Genomic DNA, 9628 nt, shown 5'->3' with positions numbered 1-9628 from the left:
CTGGTAAAAGACTCATATACACTTCAGATAAAAATACATCTTGTTTGCCAAAATTCGTTGAAAAATTATGTGACATAATACAAAATATTTGACAAAAATTATCATTTAGATTTGAGAGCAGTGGATGGGAAGGACTGTGTTTCTTTTGAGGGTTTTCCAAAGTTAGGCACAAAATAATTCATTACGAAGAGAATAATCATTAGTTTTTATTCTCTAGAGGAGATAAAGGGAGTGTAGGTATACATTCCAAGTCTTTATTATTAATAGGGGTGAAAGACAAGCCGTGTCTTAGGCATATTTGTATTAGAATATGCACTTAGAAACATTTATGTGACTCATGGGATTCCAGATACACTAAATGTTTGACTGTGGAGAATGTTCAGAGTTTAACACATCGGGATACACCAGTTCTGAATTCAGCCACCTGACACCTCGTAGTCCAGGACTGACAATCCCTCTTCCTTACCTGCCCCAGACCCCAATGAGGAGCTCGAGACTTCCTGAGGCTCTTCTCCATCACCAGGTTCACAACAGGCTTTGCTGTCCTCTTCAGAAAGGAATGAAATCTCATGAGCATCTCAATTAGTGACCAAAAAGAAATCACCCCAAGAAAATCATCAGACAACCAGGAGAGCCTGAGAAACTGGAATGGCCCACTCTGCAAAACAATCTGACTGAAGTTAGCTTTGCTTCAGTGGCTTTCACTGGAGACTGAGAACGATTCTCCCATCAGGGGAGATTTGGCTTTTCCTACACCTCGTTCTCTGTCCAAATCCTCTCCCTTCATTCAATTCTGTAGGTCGTTATCGATCTCTGCCTCTGTGACTCTCTGCTGATGTTTCTTGGATCCTCTCTTTCTCCTGGTGAGTTTCTCTTTTCTTTTCTGTTCCTACAATGTTTTCTCTTGCTTCCTATGATACTGCTCTTTCTTTCCTATCTTTTGGCTCTCAGTTGTTCTTTCCAGGTTTCTCTAAAGAAAGGCCTTCCTGAGACAGTAAATTTTGTGCAGGATTTAACCAGAGTTGAGATGAAATTGAAGGGCAGTGGAACATGAAGAAAGCTATGAATTAAGCATGTGAGAAGGCTCTGATATGAAAGAGAAATTTAACAATTAAAATTATAGGGGAAGACCACATTGAGGTACCTTCTCACACCTGTAAGAATAGCTGTTATCAACAGGATAAGAAATAAGTGTTGGAGAGGATGCAGAGAAAAATTTGCTGGTGGGACTGCAAATTGGTGTAGCCACTATGGAAAACAGTATGGAGGTTCCTCAAAAAACTACGAATTGATCTACCATATGATCCAGTAATCCCTCTACTGTATATTTACTCCAAAGACTTTAAAACTCATAGCCGCAAAAGATATTTGCACATCAATGTTCATAGCAGTATTATTCACGGTGGCCAGGACATGGAAGTAACCAAAGTGTCCTACAACAGACAATTGGATAAAGAAGCTGTGGTACGTACACACAATAGAATATTACTCAGCCATAAGAAAAGATGAAATACTGCCATTTCCAACAATGTGAATGGGCCTTGAAATAATCATGCTAAATGAAATAAGCCAGACAGAAAAAGTTGAAACCCACATGATATCACTTATATGTGAGATATAAACCTAAAAGCAACAAATGAACAGGACAAACAAACAGAGACTCATGGACATGGATAACAGACTAGTCTTTACCAGTGTGTAGGGGGAAGGTAGATAGGGTAAAAGGGGTCAAATATATGGTGGCAGAAAGAAATCTAACTATGGGCGGTGAGCACACAATGCAATATATATATTCCTTACTGCTAAATTGTACACCTGAAAATTACTGGATTTTGTTAAGAAATGTCACCATAAAAAAAAAAAAAGGAAAGACTTACAAGAAAAAAAATTATTGGGGAAGAAGGTTTATACGATCTTGAATAGTGCAGGTGGTGGGAATGGGAAAGTGGCCAGGTGGCTCACTGTGGATGACCTTGGATGCCACTGAAAGAAACTTTTATTTAATCACTAGTGTTTTAAGAAGCTAGGTAGGAAAACAATACAATATAATTTCATTTTCAAATGCCCCATCTAGTTGAAATGCAAATAAGTCATTTGATGGGAGCAAGATTAGCAGGAAGAGATGAGCAGGTGGCTGTTGCTCTGAGAACCATGACGGAAATCTAAATTACGGACTTGGCCTTGGGGAAGTGACAGTAGGATAGGTGGAGAACACTGTGAATGAGAAATGACAATGGTAAGTGAGAAATAAGAATGTATTTGTGGGCGAATAGAGACATGGATGACTCCCAGGATTCTAACTTAACCATCATCCCTCACTGAGAGAATGCCGAGCACGGGTTAGATCTATCTTGAGCAATGAAAATGCTGCTTTTAGTTCGGGATGTGCTAAGTTCAAGGTTCTCAAAAAATTCAAGTGTACATCTCTATCACAACCCTGGTTCTCAGGTCCATGGACAAATGGACTCTGCAATAATCTGGGTGGAGATTTGGTCTTTGCAATCACTGGAATCCTCAGAAAGAGTCCTGTCATGATCTGAGCATTTTGCAAGGGCCACTTTGAGGATCACGGCCAGTTTCATCTGAAAACTCAGAGCTAATGTTGTCAATCCTTGCCCAAAGATGATTATTCCCAATACCCTTACCTCAAACCTCCTGTGTCTCAATCTATTCCTCTCTCCCTTTATCCTCTTTCACACTCAACCTACTTCCATCCATTCTGCTTTAACTCTGTTACATCTCCCTGACTTTATCCAGTTCTCAGCATTTAATTTCCTCTCCATCTTTCTCTTTCCATAATGTACTCCTCTCAGCTTTTGTCTCGGATCCTTAAAAGATGTTTCAGCTTTATCTCTCCTCAGCTGAGTCTTACGCTACTTCCCTTTCTGTCTGTTTCTCTCACTTTACGTTGACCTGCTGTCTGCCAATATTGTTCCAACTCTTGTCTCTCTGTGATTTCATCCTCCAGGTTCCCCTCTCTCATCAGCTCCAAAACTCTCCTCCTGGACTTTGACTCTGGGACCAGGGGCCTCCACCTGGCTAGCTCTGTAATGAAGGTCCCCCATGTGAACCTGACATGTCACATTATTTCCAAGTGCTTCCTAATTCTTCTGGGAAATAAATTGAAATATATCTCTACCCCAACCTGGAATGGTAGGATTGCGTGTTCCTTTTAAAAATCTATTAATTTATGTAACTTGTCCTGTATTACCTCCTGTCTACCTTTTCCAGTTTCTCTTTTTATGTTTTATATTTTTTATCAGTGGATGCTATGTCTACTCAGGAGCTCAGATTCCTTTCTCATGGCTTCTCTCACATCTGTGAGCAGGTAAGGGCAGGTAGGAGGAGCGGAGCTGGCAGAGGCCTACCATAGGAGACATGACGCAGTCTTTGCTCCCATGAAGACTAAACAAAGATCCAACACAGAATCTATGAGTTACATGACAGTTACCTTGTCTGTCCTGGGGCAGTAAGTTGGTCTCTCTTCTAACCCTCTTACATTATTTCTTTGGAGAGGTGAGTGTTGGGAGCCGAGCTAACTTGGCGAGCTCTGAGATAAGTGGCACTAAACTATTTTAAACACTCAGTATTTTCCAAGAAGGGAGTTTGATTGCGGAGCAGAGAGTTCTGAGTTGTGAGATGTGCAGGATGAGTAATTTGGCTGACCTTGGGTCTTGACTGCTGTTTTCTCATTGCAATGCGATAAGTAGTGTGTTCTAAATAAACTCGGGGCTACGGTATTTACTGTACGCCCTCCTGACTCTGTCTCTTGTCTCTATCTTTTCTTTAATCCTCACTCCCCCTCTCAGGTGCTGTTCATCTCAGCTGGCTGGCTCCGACAAGTCGCGCCCGAACAGGGACCTGAGCACGGGGCATACAGTGAAGGACACCGCAGTTAAATAAATGGAAAGTTCTGAAATAAAGTGAGGGTGCGGTGAGTACTCGGGAGAAACAAGAATGAGCAATGGAAATAGCCAAATGATATTTGTGCATGTGCTTAAAAATATGCTTCGCGTCCGCGGCACTAGAGTGGGCCAACAGCAGCTTTGCAGCTTTTTAGATTTTGTAGAAAAGGTGTGCCCTTGGTTCCCTGAGGAAGGGACAGTTAATTTAGAAACTTGGAAAAGAGTAGGGCAAAAATTGCAGGATTATTATGATGTTCATGGGCCAGGTAAGGTCCCGGTGGACACTTTTGGGTTGTGGACGCTAAGACTGCTTAGACCTCCGACATGAGAGGGATAAATGACAGGAACAGGGAGGTCAAGACCCTAAGACTACCCCAGCTACAGAGAGCTCTGAAGCAAAGAGCACAGCTGAGCACCAAAGTGAAACTAAGCCCTCGAAGGTTTAGGTGTGCCTTTTACTTCCCTCTTCTATGAGGATAAGGAAGACCCTTTAGACCCAGGGGATGCGGCTCAGCTAGAAGAAGAAGCCGCCCAATATCACGATGAGGGAGACCCTCCGCCTTTTGTGACATTTACCAAGGAAACCTCCACAACCTCAGTGAAAGAGGAAAAACATCCACTAGAGGACACAATAAAACAGATACAGGCTTCGCTGGCCGCAGTAACTGTACAATTACAGCAGCTACAGATACAACAGGCAACACAACAACAGGGAGGGTCCCAATGGAAGCCTCAGTTAGATCCACCAGTTCCCGAAAAGGAGCCTACGCCTCCTTATATTGTCCAGCCACCCCCTGTGATCGCCTTGGTGCGAGATCAGGGGTCGCGCCCGCTTTTGATAGGAAGATCACCCCTACAACAATCATTACAGGCCGCAAGGGATAGGGGAGAAGATATAGATGGGTTTCATTTAGTTTTCCTGGTTCATGAAGTACAAATGCACAGGGAAACCTAGTGCGCACTCATAGAGGGTTTCCTTTTAAACAGCTAAAAGAGTTAACGATGACTTGTGCGCAGTATGGGCCTACTGCCCCCTTCACCCAGACAACGTTAGAAACGTTATCTACAAAAGCCTTGCCCCCTGAGGATTGAAAACACGAGCTTGCTTGTCTGGGAGAGACTTCTTGCTTTAGAAATCTGAGTTTACAAAACAGTGTAGGTCCACTACAGAGGTTAATCAGGGACAAAATATACCAATTACTTATGACATGCTTGCTGGGGAAGGCCCCTACCTCCTTTTGGCCAATCAGCTGGCCTTTGATCCTGGAGTGTACGCTCAAGTGAATACCGCTACAAAAAGGGCTTGATATAAGTTGCCCTCGTCAGGGAAGCCAACTGAAGATTTGTCTAAGATCCACCAAGGCCCTGATAAGAGTTTCCAAGACTTTGTGACATGCTTGTTACAGACTGCTTCACGGCTTTTAGGAAACCTAGAAGCCAGTTCTCTGCTGGTAAAACAGCTGGCTTATAAAAATACAAATTCTGCCTGTCAAACAACAATAAAACTCCCTTCTTAAAAAATACTGAGTGTTTAAAATAGTTTAGTGCACTTATCTCAGCCCTCGCCAAGTTAGCTCGGCTCCCAACAGGTGAGTGTTCACAGCACACTGAATAGGGTGACAAGGTAATGGCAGAACTCAGTCCTCAAGCTGAACTCTGATGTTCAAGCACCAAAGACCCCACCTGAAACCCAACAGAGACTTGTTCCCCTTTTTTCCGAGATGCACACATCTTAAGTAAAAAAACAGTTGTGTGACTAATGGAAGAGTCACAATATGAAACATTTTTACCAGGGCAGAAAGTCCCTTTGGGCTTCACATTCCAGTCAGTTACTACACATGTAACCAGCTACTGTTTTGATTTCTATCACCACTAATAAGTTCTTTCTTTGAGTACTGTACTTGTCTGTAGTGATGTTCATACATATAGGATCACACAGCATATACCCTGTGGCTGGCTTCTTTTACTCAACATAATGTTTTTGGGATTCACCCATGTTATTACATATACCAGTAGTCCATTCCTTTTTATTGCTGATTGCTATTCCACTCTATCGCAATATCATGGATTCATTATTTACTCTCCCGTTGATGGGCATCTTCTTGTTGCTAGATTTTAGTTATTAGGAAGAAAGCTACTATAAACCTTAATGGTTTATAGTAGAGTGAACTGGCTGAGTTAAGGGCTAGATTAAGTTTATAAGAGACTGCCAAAGAGTTTTCCAAAATGGTTGTGAGTTGACATTCCGAGCAGCACAAGATATGCAGGAGTTCTAGTTGCTTTATATTCTCACCAACATTTGGTGTTGGCGGTCTTTTTAATTTTAGCAACTCTGGTGCATGGATGGTAAGCTGCTGTGATTTTAAATTACCATTTCCCTGATGATTAATGACATTGTACATTTTTATTCTTATTGGCCATTTTGTATCTTCTGCAGTAAAGTGTCTGCTCAAGACTTTTGTCCATTTTTGAATTGCTTGTGTGTCTTTTTATTGTTTGTTCATTGGAATTCTCTATATAGTCTGGGTACAACCTTTTGTCAGATACATGCATTGCAATATTTTCACCGAGTCTATGACTTGTCTTGTTTTTCTTAATTTTGTCTTTGAATAAGGAGAAGTTTTTAATTTTGATGCAGTACAATTTACCAAGTTTTTCTTTTATGAGCCATGATTTTCGTACTATATAATAAATTATTGCATACCTAAGTTGCAAAGATCCTCTACTGTGTTTTCTTCTAGAAGCTTTATAGTTTTAGCCTTGACTGTTAGATTTGATATCTACCTTGAATTATTCTTTGTGGAAGTGAGAGTGAAGGTTTATATTCGTCATGTTTTTTCCAAATCTTTTGCAGTCTGCTCACAGCTCATGCTACTTCTTTCCATTTCTCACATTTCTACTTCTAGTCATGTTCCTGTTGTAGCCTCTGCCCTAAGAACTGTCTGAGCACCCTTGATTCTGAGGGCATGTCTCTCCTTGGCCACTCCTGTCACTTTGTGTTTCTGTCTCTCCCTTTCCCAGTGAGGCTTCTACCTTTTCCCTTTTGAGTTGACTTTTTCCCTTCCAGCCTTCTCTGTACTAAGGTATTACAGCATCCTACCTTCCATGTCTATTTGTGGTCTTTGTCCTTGGCCAAAGAAACTAGATCCTTTTTCTTGGTAAAGAAACATCTCCTTCCCTCAGATTCCGGTCTGCTCCTCTACCCTCATTCATGGCTCTTTGAGACCTCCTTTCTGAATTTTGAACAGGTGACCCAACCTTACTCCCTTGACGTGTGGGCTACCGCCACTCAAAGTCATCCAGGCAAATGTTGGAGAGTCAATAAACCTTACCTGCTTGTTCAGATTCTTGGGCACATTCATTTGTCATTTCTTGGGTTTCTACGGTACTTTTCGGACCATGAGATGACTCTTCTTCCCTTAAATTCATCTGCTGTCCATCACTGAGATGCTCTGGGATTCTTTCTCTAGGCTGGGTGTCACCTGCATCACATTAGAAAGGTTGAAGAATTTGTTTTCTCTTCTCTTTATGATAAACGTATTTTACTCTGATAATTATTACTCGACCTTCCACCACCCACATTAATTCCCCCTACTCTTAGTAGTAGATGAATCTCTAAATATATTTTATATGCTTTGTATATTTTAATGTATATTTTAGATTTTTAGCTGTTCATCTTTATACAAAAAATTATAATTATTAAAATAGATCCAAATTTTATATGACTGTATTAATATGCTTAAAAATATATAACACCTGTGATATACATCCAAATAAAGGATAGATATTAACAGCATTCTACAATGCTGATTATCTTCTTATGGTTTGCTTACATTGGCTATTTCCAAGAAAAAAGAAGTCAACATTTAACAAATAAATAAATTTGTCATAGATCATTTGGCCTGAGGATCAAGACCTTTTCTTGGGATTGAAGGTTGTTTCACTCACTGCTACTCGAGCCTGGAAAATCATTTTTTCTTCCGTTGATCTCTGAGGAAAAAATTCTCAAAATGTTGAGCACTGAGTAAATATCTAGCTCTTGGAGTCAGATACACATTGACAATATACAACACATAGCAATTACATTGTGCCACGAATTATTCTCAGAGCTTCACATAAATTAAATCCCTTAATTCTCACAAACCTTAGTTTAGATATAGATAAATATAGATATAGATATATAGATATAGATGATATAGATATAGATACAGATTTATTGGTGAGGAAACTGAAACACAGAAAGGAAGTAATTAGCCCACGTAAGCAGGTAGTAGAGCCAAGACTTGAAGGCTGGTAGTGGGGCGTCCGAAGGCTTTGCTTTCAACTGGTATGAAAAAAAAGTTCAGAGTCCTATATATGCCAATTCCAGTTGTGTGACCTGCACACATCAGTAACTTTCCTCCCTCACACCTCCGTTTCTTCTCCTGAAAATGGGAATAACAGAACCCTAATGATAGATTGTAATGAGAATTCAATGTGATGCTACTTGTTAAAGGATATCTGGTTTATCGTAACTTGATGGAGATCACAATGTTCAGTATTAATGTCTTATGTATTATAATTTAATGATTAATTATCAGTAATAATATGAGTGGAAGGATGATTGAAAAGTAGAATCGGTGGCTATTGATGACAGTAGTATATAGTTTATATTTGGGCATTAAATGTGTTCATCCACATAATGTGCTGACCTATGCCTAGTAGTCTGTGAAAGGTAGGTGTTACTATCGTCATTGTTAAAGTTATTAATGCCCTTTATTCTCTTCTCCCCTTCTTACTCCTTTCCTTTTCTACACAGCGCCGCGCCTTCCATATTCTCTTCTACGCACAATTACTACTCACTCTTTTCTTCTCTTCTATTACAAGTAATATTTACCATAGTTCCTTCTTTGAACAAACCAAAGGCTTCTTTGGACTTGTTATGTAGGAGAAAACCCTTGCTCCTTCTCAGATCTACTGAATTCCTAACTCACAATTACTGCAGTCAATTCTTCCCTAATTTCTACTTCCTGTTCTCAGTGAGATCTTCTCCCTTGGGTTCGTGTTCCATCTTCTTAGTTGTTACATCTATGTGGCAATATTCTTGATTTCCACATCTGGCGGGTTAACTGGGAATCCATACAACACACCACTACTCTAGCTTCCTCATCTCTCTACTTTTTTCCCCAGGTAACACTGTCCACTCAGGAGCCTAGTCCCTGATCTCTGATTTTCTTTCCTCTTAGTACAAGAGGAAACAAGTTTTTGTCAAGTCATAATTACCTTGTTCACAGCTTAATTGGGAGTTAAGGCTGTAATTTCTTTCTTCATCATAAGTAATTGGGTAATTGAAGTTCTCAGGAATCACTGAGTAGAGGAAAGAAAAGACAATTAGAGATCTGAAGCAGTGACCAGGAACTGCATCTCACAGTTCAGGTCTGGGTACATTCTTGACTCCAGTAGTTCAGAGAGAACCTTCCAGCTTTCAGGGAGTCTTGGGCTTCCGTGGGTCTCAAAACACCTTCTCAAGTTTACTGAGAACATTATATGCCACTCCATCGACTAGGACCAGTGACTTGGTGTTACTCCTGGAATCCTACAGCTGTTCTACATAGAGATGCACCTCTCAAGGTTTAAAAGGGATGGACAGCGGACAAGCTTTAACTCATGATTAACTCCCTTTAAAATGATCAGAGAACAGTAATAGCCAATTTAAAATAAATAATATATGGGGAATTTGCTTT

General features: G+C 40.4%; 1 long non-coding RNA gene across 1 annotated transcript; it reads right to left on the bottom strand.

The window, feature by feature from the left end:
* Positions 1-472: 472 nt before the first annotated feature.
* Positions 473-9202, bottom strand: LOC105309985. Its single transcript, XR_897447.2, has 3 exons — positions 9168-9202; positions 7238-7387; positions 473-547 (listed from the first exon to the last, which is right to left on the bottom strand). It is a non-coding gene; the product is annotated as an uncharacterized LOC105309985 (long non-coding RNA).
* Positions 9203-9628: the final 426 nt, after the last annotated feature.

This window comes from Pteropus vampyrus, unplaced genomic scaffold (genome assembly GCF_000151845.1).
Source record: "Pteropus vampyrus isolate Shadow unplaced genomic scaffold, Pvam_2.0 Scaffold976, whole genome shotgun sequence".
Lineage (NCBI taxonomy): Eukaryota > Metazoa > Chordata > Mammalia > Chiroptera > Pteropodidae > Pteropus > Pteropus vampyrus.
Note: the sequence above shows the minus strand (reverse complement) of the source record. Positions and strands in the feature narration are given on the sequence as shown.